This window comes from Pelodiscus sinensis, chromosome 27 (genome assembly GCF_052426305.1).
Source record: "Pelodiscus sinensis isolate ZL-2025 chromosome 27, ASM5242630v1, whole genome shotgun sequence".
NCBI classification, from domain to species: domain Eukaryota; kingdom Metazoa; phylum Chordata; order Testudines; family Trionychidae; genus Pelodiscus; species Pelodiscus sinensis.
This window is the reverse complement of record NC_143078.1, coordinates 19,589,254-19,608,642: the sequence shown is the minus strand read 5'-3', so window position 1 is coordinate 19,608,642 and position 19,389 is coordinate 19,589,254.

Below are 19,389 nucleotides of genomic sequence, written 5' to 3'. Positions count from 1 at the left end.
TCCGCAAGGACGCGGCATCGCTTCTCCTCCCACCATCGCACCGCAGCCTCCCACCATCGGCCACCCCCTCCCGCTGCCACTACAGGACCGCGGAGAGAAAGGAGGCCTTGAATCTCTATCCACGCGCTGTTGAACCGCCTACTGCCCCTTCACCAGTCCCCAAGCCACCAGGCTCCGTGACCCAGCAGGAAGCTCTCTGCCTCAGAAGAAACCTACTGCCAGGACGCTTGAAGATTTCAAAGCACGCATCTCTTACTCACACAGAGCCATGGGAAGGCCCAACGCTGAGGAAATTTCACGTGTCCCGAGAATCACGTCCAGGCAGCTCAAGTCCATCTCGGACGGTTTCTTCTCCGCCCACTGTCCCTCACTGATTCCTCTGCAAGGGCGGCAGAAAAAGCCCCGCGTGAACTCTCACTCACTAAGGTCTGTGGCTGTGGGAATTCTATCCTTTAGGCCCGTGGTCACCAACCAGTAGATAGCAAGCTACCACTAGATCTCAGTGGCTCTAAGAGTATCTCTTGAGCCCTCTCTGAACTGCACGCCTGCGCAGTACATACATTAGCTTTCCTCATTCGAGGAGCAGCTACTCACCGAGCAACAACACAGGTGAGTAGCTGCGAGGAATGGTGGGACCTGGGAGGTCTGGAGGGCTGAAACACCCCAGCCAGCTGTCTGTGGCTTTCAGCAGAAAGAGGCTGCCCCGCAGTCCAGCTGATCTGCGGCTTCTCTTCTGCGCTTGCCCACGTGGAGCTTGGTGCACTCTGGCTGAGTGCCATGGCCAGCTCTCCGGGCAGCCACTTCCCTTCCCTCCAGCCCGGATTGGCTGGTGTAGGGAACTCCCTGCCCCCAACCTTGTTCCCTCTCCTCTGCCCCAAATCTTTCCCCCTCCCTCCTGGACCCGTTCCCTCTCCCTTGCCCCCCCATCCCACTGTATAAACCGTCCCCCCCTCTGCAGAAACCTGTCCCCCGGCAGCCTGCCCCCCCTGCTGAAACCAGTTCCCTCTGGCACCCTGTCTCCTACTGCAGAAACCTGTCCCCCTGCCTTCCCCACTATAGAAACCTGTCCCCCCCCAGCACCCTGTCCCCTGCTGCAGAAACCTGTCCTGGCACTCTGCCCCCTCTTCCCTGCCCCCACTGGCACCCTGTTCCCTACCCCAGAACGCACTAGCACCCCTCCCCAGTACTGTGTCCCCTGCTCCCAAAGGACTTTTCTATGGGTCAGTGACCCCTGTCTCAAGGCAGGTTCCCTGCCATTCTTATAAATAAAGACAATGTAGAAACTTTTTGTGTTTAACACAACATTTTATTTAAAAATGAAGCTTGGCCAACAAACCCCAAATTGGGGCCAAGCCCCCATCTGGCCACAACCACTCCTGCACTCCCCCTTCCCCAGACCCTAGATCTGAGCCTATCAAACACTGGAACCCCCTGCCCTGAGCCCCTCACATACCCCAACCCAAATTCCTGCATTCTCACATCCACAAGCCTGTGACTTGCTTAGTATCCCGACACTGCCCAGCCTGGAACCCCCTCCCCGAGCCAGTGCTCAGGGAGCTCCGTGCGGAAAAAAAGTGGCAGCCATTTTTATGCTAATGAAGCGGGGGAGATTTAAATCCCCACTTCATTAGCAACTGCGATACGTCTAATTTACATCCCTTTTCCGAAAAGTCTAGACGTAGCCTAGGAGTTTTTCAGGATTCTGGAGATATCCCAGAAAAACTCTTCCGCATCCAGGGTTGCGTTTGCTCTTCCGCTTGTTTAGTGGAAGAGCAATCAGGCTCTTTCGGTCACCCCTATATTCCTCTTTCCACAAGGAATAAGGTGGCTTCCAAAAGAAGGGGTTTTTTTCTGACATTTGGTCCAGTCTAGACAGGCAAAATGTTGGAAAAACCTCAATCTACAGAAGAATTGTTTTTTTTAAAGAAAAGCAGCAGTAGAAGGATTGGGGACAGCAAGTGATGGAGAGGAGGAGAATAGAGAGAGCGGGGATTCAAAGAAGGGGCGGGGCGGTAAATCTTGGCTTGGTCTGTCATTTAAAAAGTGATCTTGGGTGTAAAAAGGTTTGTTGACCACTGCTTTAGACCTACCCCCCTCCCCCCTGTATCGGGTCCATTACAACAACACTGAGTCAGTCTGCCATGACGCACCACCGCTCCCCCTTGCGCGACTGGCGTACCTGCATAATTCCCATTAGCTCCTGGGCCCTTAACCCGTAGAGATGCTCACCTAGAATGCCTGTAAGTGTCCTGTACAAGGACACAGCAGAAGCAGAGCAAGGACAAAGACACAGACAGAAACAGACAGACAGAATGTATTGGCCAATACGAGAGAGCAACAAGAGAGAAACACATGAGAGGCAGTTTGGGTGGGAGGAGAGGGATTGAATACACTTGGTGGTCAGGGAAGGGGGTGCAGGTTGAGGAGGGGGTGTTGTATGGACTGGGGCGTGGGGGAAGAGGGTTGCAGGTTGGGCAGGGGTGTAGAATGGACTGGGGGATGGGGGAAGAGGATTGCAGGTTCGGCAAGAGATGTTGAATGGACTGGGAGTGGGGAAAGGGGTGCAGATTGGACAGGGGGTGTAGAATGGACTGGGGGTGGGAGAAGAGGGTGCAGATTGGGCTGGGGGTGTAGAATGGACTGGGGGTGGGGAAAGGGGGTGCAGATTGGGCAGGGGAGCAGATTGGGGTGCAGATTGGGCAGGGGGTGTAGAATGGATTGGGGGATGGAGGAAGAGGGTTGCAGATTGGGCAGGGGGTGTAGAATGGACTGGGGGGTGGGGAAGGGGGTGCAGGTTGGGCAGGGGGTATAGAATGGACTGGGGGATGGGGGAAGAGGGTTGCAGATTGGGCAGGGAGTGTTGAATGGACTGGGGGTGGGGGAAAGGGGTGCAGATTGGGCAGGGGGTGTAGAATGGACTGGGGGGTGGGGGAAGGAGTGCAGGTCGGGCAGGGGGTGTAGAATGGACAGGGGTGGGAGAAGGGGGTGCAGGTCGGGCAGGAGGTGTAGAATGGACTGGGGGGGTGGGGGAAGGGGGTGCAGGTTGGGCAGGGGGTGTAGAATGGACTGCGGGGTGGGGGAAGGGGGTGCAGGTCGGGCAGGGGGTGTAGAATGGACTGGGGGGTGGGGAAGGGGGTGCAGGTCAGGCAGGGGGTGTAGAATGGACTGGGGGGTGGGGGAAGGGGGTGCAGGTTGGGCAGAGGGTGTAGAATGGACTGGGGGGTGGGGGAAGGGGGTGCAGGTTGGGCAGAGGGTGTAGAATGGACTGGGGAGTGGAGGAAGGGGGTGCAGGTTGGGCAGAGGGTGTAGAATGGACTGAGGGGTGGAGGAAGAGGGTTGCAGGTCGGGCAGGGGGTGTAGAATGGACTGGGGGGTGGGGGAAGGGGGTGCAGGTCGGGCAGGGGGTGTAGAATGGACTGGGGGGTGGGGAAGGGGGTGCAGGTCGGGCAGGGGGTGTAGAATGGACTGGGGGGTGGGGGAAGGGGGTGCAGGTTGGGCAGAGGGTGTAGAATGGACTGGGGGGTGGGGGAAGGGGGTGCAGGTTGGGCAGAGGGTGTAGAATGGACTGGGGAATGGAGGAAGGGGGTGCAGGTTGGGCAGAGGGTGTAGAATGGACTGGGGAATGGAGGAAGGGGGTGCAGGTTGGGCAGAGGGTGTAGAATGGACTGGAGGGGTGGAGGAAGAGGGTTGCAGGTCGGGCAGGGGGTGTAGAATGGACTGGAGGGGTGGAGGAAGAGGGTTGCAGGTCGGGCAGGGGGTGTAGAATGGACTGGGGGGTGGGGGAAGGGGGTGCAGGTCGGGCAGGGGGTGTAGAATGGACTGGGGGGTGGGGGAAGGGGGTGCAGGTCGGGCAGGGGGTGTAGAATGGACTGGGAGGTGGGGAAGGGGGTGCAGGTCGGGCAGGGGGTGTAGAATGGACTGGGGGGTGGGGGAAGGGGGTGCAGGTTGGGCAGAGGGTGTAGAATGGACTGGGGGGTGGGGGAAGGGGGTGCAGGTCGGGCAGGGGGTGTAGAATGGACTGGGGGGTGGGGGAAGGGGGTGCAGGTCGGGCAGGGGGTGTAGAATGGACTGGGGGGTGGGGGAAGGGGGTGCAGGTTGGGCAGGGGTGTAGAATGGACTGGGGGGTGGGAGAAGGGGGTGCAGGTCGGGCAGGGGGTGTAGAATGGACTGGGGGGTGGGGGAAGGGGGTGCAGGTCGGGCAGGGGGTGTAGAATGGACTGGGGGGTGGGGGAAAGGGGTGCAGGTTGGGCAGGGGTGTAGAATGGACTGGGGGGTGGGAGAAGGGGGTGCAGGTCGAGCGGGGGGGGGGCCGTGCAGAGGGCGCGGGCAGACGTGAGCAGGGCCTGCGTGGCGCTGCGCGGGCAGCCTGGGATGCACTTGGGGGCGCGGAGAAGCTGGAAGACGCTGGGCGGGGCTATGCCGGGGGCGGGGCTATAATAGGGGCGGGGCGGACTGAGACACGCCCCGGGAGGCCGCACTATGAGAACGACAACTGCCAGGATGCATCGCTAACGCTGGGAGTGACACGCGCGCGAGACCAACCCCGCCGCTCCCTGGTCAATGGCCGCATTGTGATGTCACTTCCGCTGCACCCGCCGAACCGAACAGCGCCGGGCCTGCCCTGGCCCTGCAATGGCCGATGGGAGTTGCGGCCTGGGGCACTCAGTTTCCCACAAGCCACTGCGGCTACTTTCCCTACTCTCCCTCATCCCGCCCCGCCCCGCCCCATAGCTGGGCAGCGTCCGCCGCTGATGCCGCGCCCCCCTCGGGAGAGGAGACCGCGCGGCAACCCCTGCCCCCTACCAAACTCCTCCCCGCCCCGTGCAGTCTGCTCCCCCCACCACCAAACTCCTCCCCGCCCCGTGCAGTCTGCTCCCCCCCACCAATCTCCTCCCCGCCCCATGCAGTCTGCTCCCCCCCACCAAACTCCTCCCCGCCCCGTGCAGTCTGCTCCCCCCCCCACCACCAAACTCCTCCCCGCCCCGTGCAGTCTGCTCCCCCCCCACCACCAAACTCCTCCCCGCCCCGTGCAGTCTGTTCCCCCCCCACCACCAAACTCCTCCCCGCCCCGTGCAGTCTGCTCCCCCCCACCAAACTCCTCCCCGCCCCGTGCAGTCTGCTCCCCCCCCACCAAACTCCTCCCCGCCCCATGCAGTCTGCTCCCCCCCACCAAACTCCTCCCCGCCCCCTGCAGTCTGATCCCCCCCCACCAAACTCCTCCCCGCCCCATGCAGTCTGTTCCCCCCCCACCACCAAACTCCTCCCCGCCCCATGCAGTCTGCTCCCCCCTACCAAACTCCTCCCCGCCCCCTGCAGTCTGTTCCCCCCACCACCAAACTCCTCCCCGCCCCGTGCAGTCTGATCCCCCCCACCAAACTCCTCCCCGCCCCGTGCAGTCTGCTCCCCCCCCACCAAACTCCTCCCCGCCCCGTGCAGTCTGATCCCCCCCACCAAACTCCTCCCCGCCCCATGCAGTCTGTTCCCCCCCACCAAACTCCTCCCCGCCCCGTGCAGTCTGATCCCCCCCCACCAAACTCCTCCCCGCCCCGTGCAGTCTGTTCCCCCCCCACCACCAAACTCCTCCCCGCCCCGTGCAGTCTGATCCCCCCCCACCAAACTCCTCCCCGCCCCATGCAGTCTGTTCCCCCCCACCACCAAACTCCTCCCCGCCCCCTGCAGTCTGTTCCCCCCCACCACCAAACTCCTCCCCGCCCCGTGCAGTCTGCTCCCCCCACCACCAAACTCCTCCCCGCCCCGTGCAGTCTGATCCCCCCCCACCAAACTCCTCCCCGCCCCATGCAGTCTGTTCCCCCCCACCAAACTCCTCCCCGCCCCGTGCAGTCTGATCCCCCCCACCAAACTCCTCCCCGCCCCATGCAGTCTGTTCCCCCCCCCACCAAACTCCTCCCCGCCCCGTGCAGTCTGATCCCCCCCCACCAAACTCCTCCCCGCCCCATGCAGTCTGATCCCCCCCACCAAAGTCCTCCCCGCCCCGTGCAGTCTGATCCCCCCCCACCAAACTCCTCCCCGCCCCATGCAGTCTGCTCCCCCCACCACCAAACTCCTCCCCGCCCCGTGCAGTCTGATCCCCCCCACCAAACTCCTCCCCGCCCCGTGCAGTCTGATCCCCCCCCACCAAACTCCTCCCCGCCCCGTGCAGTCTGATCCCCCCCCACCAAACTCCTCCCCGCCCCGTGCAGTCTGATCCCCCCCCACCGAACTCCTCCCCGCCCAGTGCAGTCTGCTCCCCCCACCACCAAACTCCTCCCCGCCCCGTGCAGTCTGATCCCCGCCCACCAAACTCCTCCCCGCCCCGTGCAGTCTGATCCCCCCCCACCAAACTCCTCCCAGCCCCATGCAGTCTGTTCCCCCCCACCACCACCAAACTCCTCCCCGCCCCGTGCAGTCTGTTCCCCCCCACCACCAAACTCCTCCCCGCCCCGTGCAGTCTGCTCCCCCCACCACCAAACTCCTCCCCGCCCCGTGCAGTCTGCTCCCCCCCCACCAAACTCCTCCCCGCCCCGTGCAGTCTGTTCCCCCCCACCACCAAACTCCTCCCCGCCCCGTGCAGTCTGCTCCCCCACCACCAAACTCCTCCCCGCCCCGTGCAGTCTGTTCCCCCCCACCACCAAACTCCTCCCCGCCCCATGCAGTCTGCTCCCCCCCACCAAACTCCTCCCCGCCCCATGCAGTCTGTTCCCCCCCACCAAACTCCTCCCTGCCCCGTGCAGTCTGCTCCCCCCCACCAAACTCCTCCCCGCCCCATGCAGTCTGCTCCCCCCCACCACCAAACTCCTCCCCGCCCCATGCAGTCTGCTCCCCCCCCACCAAACTCCTCCCCGCCCCATGCAGTCTGCTCCCCCCCCACCAAACTCCTCCCCGCCCCGTGCAGTCTGTTCCCCCCCCACCACCAAACTCCTCCCCGCCCCGTGCAGTCTGCTCCCCCCACCACCAAACTCCTCCCCGCCCCATGCAGTCTGCTCCCCCCCCACCAAACTCCTCCCCGCCCCATGCAGTCTGCTATCCCCACCACCAAACTCCTCCCCGCCCCGTGCAGTCTGCTCCCCCCCCACCCAACTCCTCCCCGCCCCGTGCAGTCTGTTCCCCCCCACCACCAAACTCCTCCCCGCCCCGTGCAGTCTGCTCCCCCCCCACCAAACTCCTCCCCGCCCCATGCAGTCTGCTATCCCCCCGCCCCATGCAGTCTGCTCCCCCACCACCAAACTCCTCCCCGCCCCATGCAGTCTGCTCCCCCCCACCAAACTCCTCCCCGCCCCGTGCAGTCTGTTCCCCCCCCACCACCAAACTCCTCCCCGCCCCGTGCAGTCTGCTCCCCCCCCACCAAACTCCTCCCCGCCCCGTGCAGTCTGTTCCCCCCCACCACCAAACTCCTCCCCGCCCCGTGCAGTCTGCTCCCCCACCACCAAACTCCTCCCCGCCCCGTGCAGTCTGTTCCCCCCCACCACCAAACTCCTCCCCGCCCCATGCAGTCTGCTCCCCCCCACCAAACTCCTCCCCGCCCCATGCAGTCTGTTCCCCCCCACCAAACTCCTCCCTACCCCGTGCAGTCTGCTCCCCCCCTACCAAACTCCTCCCCGCCCCATGCAGTCTGCTCCCCCCCACCACCAAACTCCTCCCCGCCCCATGCAGTCTGCTATCCCCACCACCAAACTCCTCCCCGCCCCGTGCAGTCTGCTCCCACCCCACCAAACTCCTCCCCGCCCCGTGCAGTCTGATCCCCCCCACACCAAACTCCTCCCCGCCCCATGCAGTCTGCTCCCCCCCCACCAAACTCCTCCCCGCCCCATGCAGTCTGCTCCCCCCCCACCAAACTCCTCCCCGCCCCGTGCAGTCTGTTCCCCCCCACCACCAAACTCCTCCCCGCCCCGTGCAGTCTGCTCCCCCCACCACCAAACTCCTGCCCGCCCCATGCAGTCTGCTTCCCCCCCACCAAACTCCTCCCCGCCCCATGCAGTCTGCTATCCCCACCACCAAACTCCTCCCCGCCCCGTGCAGTCTGCTCCCCCCCCACCCAACTCCTCCCCGCCCTGTGCAGTCTGTTCCCCCCCACCACCAAACTCCTCCCCGCCCCGTGCAGTCTGCTCCCCCCCACCAAACTCCTCCCCGCCCCATGCAGTCTGCTATCCCCCCGCCCCATGCAGTCTGCTCCCCCACCACCAAACTCCTCCCCGCCCCATGCAGTCTGCTCCCCCCCCACCAAACTCCTCCCCGCCCCGTGCAGTCTGTTCCCCCCCCACCACCAAACTCCTCCCCGCCCCGTGCAGTCTGCTCCCCCCCCACCAAACTCCTCCCCGCCCCGTGCAGTCTGTTCCCCCCCACCACCAAACTCCTCCCCGCCCCGTGCAGTCTGCTCCCCCACCACCAAACTCCTCCCCGCCCCGTGCAGTCTGTTCCCCCCCACCACCAAACTCCTCCCCGCCCCATGCAGTCTGCTCCCCCCCACCAAACTCCTCCCCGCCCCATGCAGTCTGTTCCCCCCCACCAAACTCCTCCCTGCCCCGTGCAGTCTGCTCCCCCCCACCAAACTCCTCCCCACCCCATGCAGTCTGCTCCCCTCCCACCAAACTCCTCCCCGCCCCGTGCAGTCTGATCCCCCCCACACCAAACTCCTCCCCGCCCCATGCAGTCTGCTCCCCCCCACCAAACTCCTCCCCGCCCCATGCAGTCTGCTCCCCCCCCACCAAACTCCTCCCCGCCCCGTGCAGTCTGTTCCCCCCCCACCACCAAACTCCTCCCCGCCCCGTGCAGTCTGCTCCCCCCACCAGCAAACTCCTCCCCGCCCCATGCAGTCTGCTTCCCCCCCACCAAACTCCTCCCCGCCCCATGCAGTCTGCTATCCCCACCACCAAACTCCTCCCCGCCCCGTGCAGTCTGCTCCCCCCCCACCCAACTCCTCCCCGCCCCGTGCAGTCTGTTCCCCCCCACCACCAAACTCCTCCCCGCCCCGTGCAGTCTGCTCCCCCCCCACCAAACTCCTCCCCGCCCCATGCAGTCTGCTATCCCCCCGCCCCATGCAGTCTGCTCCCCCACCACCAAACTCCTCCCCGCCCCATGCAGTCTGCTCCCCCCCACCAAACTCCTCTCCGCCCCATGCAGTCTGTTCCCCCCCCACCAAACTCCTCCCTGCCCCGTGCAGTCTGCTCCCCCCCCACCAAACTCCTCCCCGCCCCATGCAGTCTGCTCCCCCCCACCACCAAACTCCTCCCCGCCCCATGCAGTCTGCTATCCCCACCACCAAACTCCTCCCCGCCCCGTGCAGTCTGCTCCCCCCCCACCAAACTCCTCCCCGCCCCGTGCAGTCTGATCCCCCCCACACCAAACTCCTCCCCGCCCCGTGCAGTCTGATCCCCCCCCACCAAACTCCTCCCCGCCCCATGCAGTCTGTTCCCCCCCCACCACCAAACTCCTCCCCGCCCCGTGCAGTCTGATCCCCCCCCACCAAACTCCTCCCCGCCCCGTGCAGTCTGTTCCCCCCCACCACCAAACTCCTCCCCGCCCCGTGCAGTCTGCTCCCCCCACCACCAAACTCCTCCCCGCCCCGTGCAGTCTGCTCCCCCCCCACCAAACTCCTCCCCGCCCCATGCAGTCTGTTCCCCCCCCACCACCAAACTCCTCCCCGCCCCGTGCAGTCTGTTCCCCCCCCACCACCAAACTCCTCCCCGCCCCGTGCAGTCTGCTCCCCCCACCACCAAACTCCTCCCCGCCCCATGCAGTCTGCTCCCCCCCCACCAAACTCCTCCCCGCCCCATGCAGTCTGCTATCCCCACCACCAAACTCCTCCCCGCCCCGTGCAGTCTGCTCCCCCCCCACCAAACTCCTCCCCGCCCCGTGCAGTCTGTTCCCCCCCACCACCAAACTCCTCCCCGCCCCGTGCAGTCTGCTCCCCCCCCACCAAACTCCTCCCCGCCCCATGCAGTCTGCTCCCCCCCCACCAAACTCCTCCCCGCCCCGTGCAGTCTGATCCCCCCCACACCAAACTCCTCCCCGCCCCATGCAGTCTGCTCCCCCCCCACCAAACTCCTCCCCGCCCCATGCAGTCTGCTCCCCCCCCACCAAACTCCTCCCCGCCCCGTGCAGTCTGTTCCCCCCCCACCACCAAACTCCTCCCCGCCCCGTGCAGTCTGCTCCCCCCACCACCAAACTCCTCCCCGCCCCATGCAGTCTGCTTCCCCCCCACCAAACTCCTCCCCGCCCCATGCAGTCTGCTATCCCCACCACCAAACTCCTCCCCGCCCCGTGCAGTCTGCTCCCCCCCCACCCAACTCCTCCCCGCCCCGTGCAGTCTGTTCCCCCCCACCACCAAACTCCTCCCCGCCCCGTGCAGTCTGCTCCCCCCGACCAAACTCCTCCCCGCCCCATGCAGTCTGCTATCCCCCCGCCCCATGCAGTCTGCTCCCCCACCACCAAACTCCTCCCCGCCCCATGCAGTCTGCTCCCCCCCACCAAACTCCTCTCCGCCCCATGCAGTCTGTTCCCCCCCACCAAACTCCTCCCTGCCCCGTGCAGTCTGCTCCCCCCCCACCAAACTCCTCCCCGCCCCATGCAGTCTGCTCCCCCCCACCACCAAACTCCTCCCCGCCCCATGCAGTCTGCTATCCCCACCACCAAACTCCTCCCCGCCCCGTGCAGTCTGCTCCCCCCCCACCAAACTCCTCCCCGCCCCGTGCAGTCTGATCCCCCCCACACCAAACTCCTCCCCGCCCCGTGCAGTCTGATCCCCCCCCACCAAACTCCTCCCCGCCCCATGCAGTCTGTTCCCCCCCCACCACCAAACTCCTCCCCGCCCCGTGCAGTCTGATCCCCCCCCACCAAACTCCTCCCCGCCCCGTGCAGTCTGTTCCCCCCCACCACCAAACTCCTCCCCGCCCCGTGCAGTCTGCTCCCCCCACCACCAAACTCCTCCCCGCCCCGTGCAGTCTGCTCCCCCCCCACCAAACTCCTCCCCGCCCCATGCAGTCTGTTCCCCCCCACCACCAAACTCCTCCCCGCCCCGTGCAGTCTGTTCCCCCCCCACCACCAAACTCCTCCCCGCCCCGTGCAGTCTGCTCCCCCCACCACCAAACTCCTCCCCGCCCCATGCAGTCTGCTCCCCCCCCACCAAACTCCTCCCCGCCCCATGCAGTCTGCTATCCCCACCACCAAACTCCTCCCCGCCCCGTGCAGTCTGCTCCCCCCCCACCAAACTCCTCCCCGCCCCGTGCAGTCTGTTCCCCCCCACCACCAAACTCCTCCCCGCCCCGTGCAGTCTGCTCCCCCCCCACCAAACTCCTCCCCGCCCCATGCAGTCTGCTATCCCCCAGCCCCATGCAGTCTGCTCCCCCACCACCAAACTCCTCCCCGCCCCATGCAGTCTGTTCCCCCCCACCACCAAACTCCTCCCCGCCCCGTGCAGTCTGTTCTCCCCCACCACCAAACTCCTCCCCGCCCCGTGCAGTCTGTTCCCCCCCCACCACCAAACTCCTCCCCGCCCCGTGCAGTCTGCTCCCCCCCCACCAAACTCCTCCCCGCCCCATGCAGTCTGCTCCCCCCCACCACCAAACTCCTCCCCGCCCAATGCAGTCTGTTCCCCCCACCACCAAACTCCTCCCCGCCCCGTGCAGTCTGTTCCCCCCCCACCACCAAACTCCTCCCCGCCCCATGCAGTCTGCTATCCCCACCACCAAACTCCTCCCCGCCCCATGCAGTCTGCTCCCCCCACCACCAAACTCCTCCCCGCCCCATGCAGTCTGCTCCCCCCACCACCAAACTCCTCCCCGCCCCATGCAGTCTGTTCCCCCCCACCACCAAACTCCTCCCCGCCCCATGCAGTCTGCTATCCCCACCACCAAACTCCTCCCCGCCCCATGCAGTCTGCTCCCCCCACCACCAAACTCCTCCCCGCCCCATGCAGTCTGCTCCCCCCACCACCAAACTCCTCCCCGCCCCGTGCAGTCTGATCCCCCCCACCAAACTCCTCCCCGCCCCATGCAGTCTGATCCCCCCCCACCAAACTCCTCCCCGCCCCATGCAGTCTGCTATCTCCCCGCCCCATGCAGTCTGCTCCCTTCCACACCAAACTCCTCCCTGCCCCCTGCAGTCTGCTCCCCCCACCACCAAACTCCTCCCCGCCCCATGCAGTCTGCTCCCCCCCCACCAAACTCCTCCCCGCCCCATGCAGTCTGCTATCCCCACCACCAAGTGGTTTGGGTGCAATGTGCACCCTGCCGGTTTTTACTTTTGCTTTTCCGATTCTGGGGCTTGGTGTTGCAGGAGGGCCAGTTCTGACAGAGACGGCAAAGGAGCTGGCGATGGTAGGAGAGAAGGGAAAAACAGCAGGTAGAGGAGCAGATTTTACTACATTTTAGACAATACAAACTGCATAGCCTGCTACTAAAACTTTACTAAAATTATAAAAGCAAAAAAGCCATCTGTGTAAAGCACGAAGTTAAGATTATTTAAGGGACTTAAATTATTTTTTTATTAAAACAACAATATTGTACACACAACAATATTAGAAATACATATATTACAATTAAGACACACACAAGACAAATTTGGACAGAACACAGAACACAAACTTATTATGTTATGACACAGAACCGTGGGGTTTTTTTAGTTAATTTTTAGATGATATTAGCGCTTCTTGATGATTTGAAAGACAAAGAAAACATTTTTTACTCATGTTGGGGTTGTGCATTATATTTTAGAACACTTTTTTTTTTACAGCTTTTTGCTACTTTTTGATCAGCCTGCTGTTACCCAATGGTATGCTTTTATTTTGAACACTAGCTTTAGAGCGTTTGAGTAACTTACTTTATTGTTTAATTATTAAGTTAAAGTTGGCATGCCTTAGTTTCCCTCTTGTACTGCAGACCAGGCTTTTTATTTTATTTTATTTTATTTGTTTTTACTGCCACAGAAACTTTTTTAGAACAAGGTGGTTGCTAGTTACTATTCCAGCAAGCAAAAAAAGTTTTTTTTTCTGAAAAGAATTACATGCAATGTTACAGACTTACTTATAGGGGACAGTGCTCCCCCCCATTCCAGAACAGACAGGCAGTTTCCAGACACACACGTCCTTGGATTTGAAAGCAAGCCAAAAGTGCTATTAGCTTAGCCTTGAACAGAAACACTGTGAAGTTTTTGGGCTTGGATTTTTTAAACAATAATTAGGTTTCTTGGAAGACACATTTAACCCTTAGGGTGCAGGTTTTACAAATTTACAATGTATAGATTTTATTTTTTTATGCGGTTAACCAATTAAGGTTTAGTAGAATTTTTTATTTTTTTCAATAGATTTAACAAAGTGTTTGTAGCCAAATGTTTAACTTGACTGATTTATTGCTAAGATGATTAAAAGAGGCTGCAAGAAACAAGGAGTTATTTTTTAAAGCAGTTTTTTTTCCCCTCCCCCTTAGGATTTGGAGAAACACTTTTTTTAAACTGTTAAACTTATTTTAAACTTTGTGTTTTGCTTTGGATTGGGCAAGTTTGTTACAGGAGCCCGTGTTTTTAAAGGGAAGAGCTAATTTCTTTTAGTTATTTTTTATGATTTTTTTTTACCTGTGTATGCGTTATAAAGAGGGATAGAGGGGTGATGTTGTGCCAGATTTTCCCCCCAAGCTTGGTTGATATGGGTGTGCCAACTGAGAATTTTTTTTTTTTTTACTTTTTGTGCATTATTTTGTCACAGAGGTGCTGCAGCAACTTTTAAGTTACCTATTTTACTGCAGGGAGGATTTTTTGCTTTTCTGAGCTTTACTTTTATTCCTCAGGGCTTGAATTTTTCCTCTTTTTCAATTTGTTAAATGCTTACAGGTCCTTGGACCATTATGCACATACATGTAGTACACAGGGGAGCCTTTTGGCAGAGTGGGGGGTGTTTAGACTAATCCCCACTTAAACTAACTTTACACACTCCAAAGAGAGAGTCTGCCGGGTCTAGAGTGTTAGACCTTAGCAGCTTATGAAATAAGGGGAGTTGGCAAATGAAATTTAATGTGGATAAATGTAAAGTAATGCACATCGGGAAAAATAACCCCAACTATACGTACAGTATGATGGGGGCTAATTTGGCTACGACAAATCAGGAAAGGGATCTTGGAGTTATCGTGGACAGTTCTCTGCAATCTTCCAGGCAGTGTGCAGCGGCGGTCAAAAAGGCAAATAGGATGCCGGGAATTATTAAGAAAGGGATAGAAAATAAGACCCAGAATATCTTACTGCCCCTGTATAAAACTATGGTACGCCCACATCTTGAATACTGTGTACAGATGTGGTCTCCTCACCTCAAAAAAGATATTTTGGCCTTGGAAAGGGTTCAGAAAAGGGCAACTAAAATGATTAGGGGTTTGGAACGGGTCCCATATGAGGAGAGGTTAAAGCGACTGGGACTTTTCAGTTTAGAAAAGAGGAGACTGGGGAGGGATATGATAGAGGTCTATAAAATCATGAGTGGTGTGGAGAGGGCTGATAAAGAAAAATTATTTCTTAATTAGAAGAACTAGAGGACACCAAATGAAATTAATGGGTAGCAGGTTTAAAAGTAATAAAAGAAAGTTCTTCTTCACACAGCGTGTAGTCAACCTGTGGAACTCCTTGCCAGAGGAGGCTGTGAAGGCTAGGACAATAATAGAGTTTAAAGAGAAACTAGATAATTTCATGGAGGTTAGGTCCATAAAAGGCTATTAGCCAGGGGATAAAATGGTGTCCTTGGCCTCTGTTTGTCAGAGGCTGGAGAGGGATGGCAGGAGACATATCGCTTGATCATTGTCTTCGGTCCACCCTCTCTGGGGCACCTGGTGCTGGCCACTGTCGGTAGACAGGATACTGGGCTAGATGGACCTTTGGTCTGACCCAGTACGGCCGTTCTTATGTTCTCACATATCCGTTGAGTCTTGAGGTTCTGCTGACCTCCCCCCCTTGCGTTCAGAGCTCCCTTGTGGGAGAGCCCTGGTGCAGCTGGGATTAGCTTAAGTCTTAGACCTATGCAGAGGCATTTATTTTTCACTTATTACATTTATACTTATTTTTTACACACTTTTTCTTTATTTTTTACAATTTTTGTTTCCTTTTTTTACATTTTTCCTACAGTTTCCACATTTAGATGCATTTTTTTGTATTGTTCAATTCTTATGGGTGTTTCTATTAAGTGGCGCTGCCCTAAGACATCCGGCACATAATATCAGGCTTTATTAGGATCCTATACCAGAAGGCTTTTATTATCAAGGCACTGGAATTCCTGTAGACTGACCTACCCCCATTTTCTGCGCGCGCTTAATTTTGTAAGGCACCGAACTAAAAGTCCGCCTGCTTACACCTTCTTTTGAAAGTTACCGAATCAGAATCCGCCTGCTCGCTCTGCGAGTCACCGAATTAGAATTCGCCTGCTTGCTCTGCGAGTCACTGAATCAGAATCTGCCTGCTCGCTCTGCGAGTCACCGAATTAAGAATTTACCTGCTCGCACTGGTCCCCCTCCCCCTTTTGGTTGCGAGGCACTGGACTTAAAGTGCACCTGGCTCGCAGGGGTTTCCGGCACCTGCCCCAGCCCGGCAGAACACCACGTCCTGGCGCCTGGAGACAGCCTGGCGGAATGGGGTACTATGGCCTGGGGTTAGCCTCAGAGGTCAGTACTACGCCCACAAATAACAGAGAGAGACAGCAAAGCTTCCGTGTGCTGAGAGAGAGTACTGGCACCACACCAGCTTTTAGCGTCCGAACACAGAGGATCCAGCGCATGGCTGCCTTACTAGAGACACCGGTGTGCCCTTTTGGAACTGTGACGCATAAGACAGGCCTAATAGACAAAGACAGACACAGACAGACAAAAATGTTAGCCGCTTCACAAAATTTGAATTTCGTAGCTCCCCTTACCCCGATGGCCGGCTAATACAATTAATCCTAGTATTTTTATACCCTTAGCCAAACAGTCTGACGTCAGGGCATCCAATTACAGAAATTCTTAATTAAATTTGGAAAAACAAAGCCTTATCAACAAGATGGCGGACAGGTACGAGGGAGTACATCTCCTGTCCCAACCAGCCCAATTAACACATACCAATAGGCCCCATCCTGTAGGCCTCTTCTCACGGGGTAAAAAAAGTTCACTCTGGTTTACGTGCTTAAAAAAAAAAGCTAAAATGGTTTCTAATACACAAAATGGCTTCTAGCTAAACATAGCTTCTACAGGTTGTACGTGACTTTAGCACCCTCTGGCAAGCTCGGGGTTTCCTTACCTCTGCTGGTGCCCCTATCAAGAATGGCCCCTACATTGCTGCTCTCCTGTATGCAGTTTTACTCCCATCTGCATTAGCTATTGTTAAGTGCCCTGGCCTTAGAACCTTCCCGAGGTGCGTTTCTCGGTTCCCTTTCTGTTTCTGTACCACCTTTCTGACCTCATCCTGCTCCAAGACTCTGTCCCAGAAGCAGAAAAAGACTCCTGGGTCACCCAGGGTTGCTCTCTATACCCCGATTCCCGTCGGTGCTCGCCTACTGGTACCTTTGTGGCCCCCTTTTCACTCTACCCCCCTTCACGATGTTTCGCATGTCGGAAAGGAGGGGATGGTCTCTGCTGTAACTAAGGCAGGATGGTGAGCCCCACATTTCAGCTGTTTTGCAGCCCGCCACTTTACCGCCTATGCCACTTGCCAAAGCTACAATGTTGGCAAACCTGTAAAGGTAGCTCACGGGTTCTGGGGCCTGCCCCAAGCACCGTTCTTGCATTGGCAGCTTGATTTTGTACAAATGCCTAAGTGTCAATGTAACAGGGCAGCTGCCCTGTACTGGCCCCTTAAGAGCCAAACCCCAGCCTGGAGCAGGCCCGGGGAGTTCAGCCCAGCTGGGCGGCGTTGGCCAATTAAGGCCCAGCTGGGGGCTATAAAAAGGAAAGGCTGCTTCAGCCAAGGCAGTGTGAGCCTGGCTGCTGAGGGAGCAGGACGCTCTCTGGAGCTAGGGCAGGGCTAGAGAGTCAGGCTGGGCCAGGACGCTTGGACAGCCAACCGGCCAGCCTGCTAGGCCTGCGGCAAAAGCGTGAGCCTGGCTGCCGAGGGAGCAGGACGCTCTCTGGAGCTAGGGCAGGGCTAGAGAGTCAGGCTGGGCCAGGACGCTTGGACAGCCAACCGGCCAGCCTGCTAGGCCTGCGGCAAGGCTGTGAGCCTGGCTGCCAAGGAAGCAGGACGCTCTCTGGAGCTAGGGCAGGGCTAGAGAGTCAGGCTGGGCCAGGACGCTTGGACAGCCAACCGGCCAGCCTGCTAGGCCTGCGGCAAGGGTGTGAGCCTGGCTGCCAAGGGAGCAGGACGCTCTCTGGAGCTAGGGCAGGGCTAGAGAGTTAGGCTGGGCCAGGGCGCTCGGACAGCCAACCGGCCAGCCTGCTAGGCCTGCGGACAGGCCTGCTGGAGAGACACCAAACCCCCGGAAGGGGGGCTCAGAGCGAGTGACTTGGGCACTGCCGGAGGGCAGTGTGGCGAAGAGAGCAACGCGACCAGAAGATTCCAGAGGGGAAACGCCACGTGAGCGGAGGCCTGTGTGGGCGGAATGGACTGATTCCGGGGACAGACGACGGACCCCCGCTACGGTGGTGAGTGACCCCCTCACAGATGGTGGAGAATGTGGACACTTGAAGATACGCGATCCTGGCCCTGACGTAAGGGCTCCACGTGTGCCTCAGTGGACCCTAATACAAAAAAAAAAAAAAAAAAACCCTCACGCAAAGAGAGAGAAGTTTGCGGGGTTCCCTCCTCCCCTCTTGGTGAGCTCGGGCGGGAGGGCCATGGTGGGAGAGGCAATGCCCGAAGGACTGACTAAGGGGCGACCGCCGCCAGTGAAGCTGCGAGCCCAACGATTGGCGGCGCAGCTCCGACAACAGCAGAGGCTGGTACAGCAGCTGGATGCCCAGTACCGCCAGGCTCTTCAGGAGGTGGCGGAGCAGGACCAGGCCGGTATGGGGTCCGCCCCGACTCCACCGGCTAGCTCCCCATCCCTGACCACACGGGGACCCGCGGGGGACCCCGCGGTGTTTGCCCTCCTCGACTCGGGATGCAGCCAGACGCTTATCCGCCCCGATGTACTGCCTGACACCGCGGCGCCCGAGGGGGAGATGCAGCTGCGGTGCGTCCATGGGGATGTGAAGACCTATCCTCAGGTCCGGCTCCCCTTGAGGGTGCGGGGAGTCACCCGAATGATGCGAGTGGGTGTGGTGCCGCACCTACCATACCCTATGGTGCTGGGTCGCGACTGGCCAGGTCTTACTGCTCTCATTACAGACTAACAGCGCCGACCGAGCCCCATGTGGAACTCCTAGGGGAGGAACTCCAGGCAGACCGACCGCAGGGGTCGCTCGACCGGGAAGGCCCCGCCAAGCGCAATGCATCTGACCCGGCCGACCCAGGGCGCTCAGACACGGAGGACGTGCCGATTGCACTGGACTCGGCGGATTTTCCCCGCGACCAGCGGGAGCACCCTGCGGGAGGCCTACGTCCAGCTTGCTTGTGTTGATGGGACGGTGGTGGATCCACAGAGGGCGGCACACTGGCCCCGGTTTGAGCTACAAGCCGACCGGCTCTACCGGGTCGGGCGGAACCCGCAGACGCAGGAAGAAGAGGCCCAGTTGTTGGTACCCCAGGTCCATCGACGAACCGTGCTGAGGTTGGCGCACGACCTTCCGGCCGCCGGGCACCTCGGGCATGAGAAGACCCTGGCCCGAGTCTTGGCCCGCTTCTTCTGGCCCGGGGTGTACAAAGAGGTCAAAGACTATTGCCAGTCATGTCCAGCCTGCCAGCTCGCCGCAGCCCCCGGGGTGCAGAAGGCTCCCCTCGTCCCTTTGCCCGTGGTAGGGACCCCCTTCGAAAGGATTGCCTTGGACATAGTGGGGCCCTTTCCGCGGAGCGCGGCTGGATTTCGATCTATTTTAACGATCATGGACTATGCAACCCGGTTCCCCGAGGCCATCCCCCTTCGAAACACCCGGGCCCGCACAATCGTGAACGAGTTGGTTCGGATTTTTGCCTGGGTGGGGCTACCTCGGGAATTACTGACAGACCAAGGAACGAACTTTACGTCCCGATTGCTGCGTCAGGTCTGCGACATCCTGGGCATTCACAAGCTGCAAACTTCCGTCTACCACCCCCAAACCGACGGGCTGGTCGAGCGGTTCAACCGCACCCTGAAAGGGATGCTGAGAAGATTTCCACCGGCGGACATGAAGCACTGGGACCAGCTCATCCCTCTGCTCTTGATGGCGATACGGGAGGTGCCACAGGCCTCCACACGATTTTCCCCCTTCGAGCTCCTGTACGGCCGACGACCTCGTGGCGTCCTGGACCTGGTCAGAGAGTCCTGGGAACGGGCCCCCTCCTCCTCGGTCGGGCTTCTGCAGTACGTACTCCGGCTTC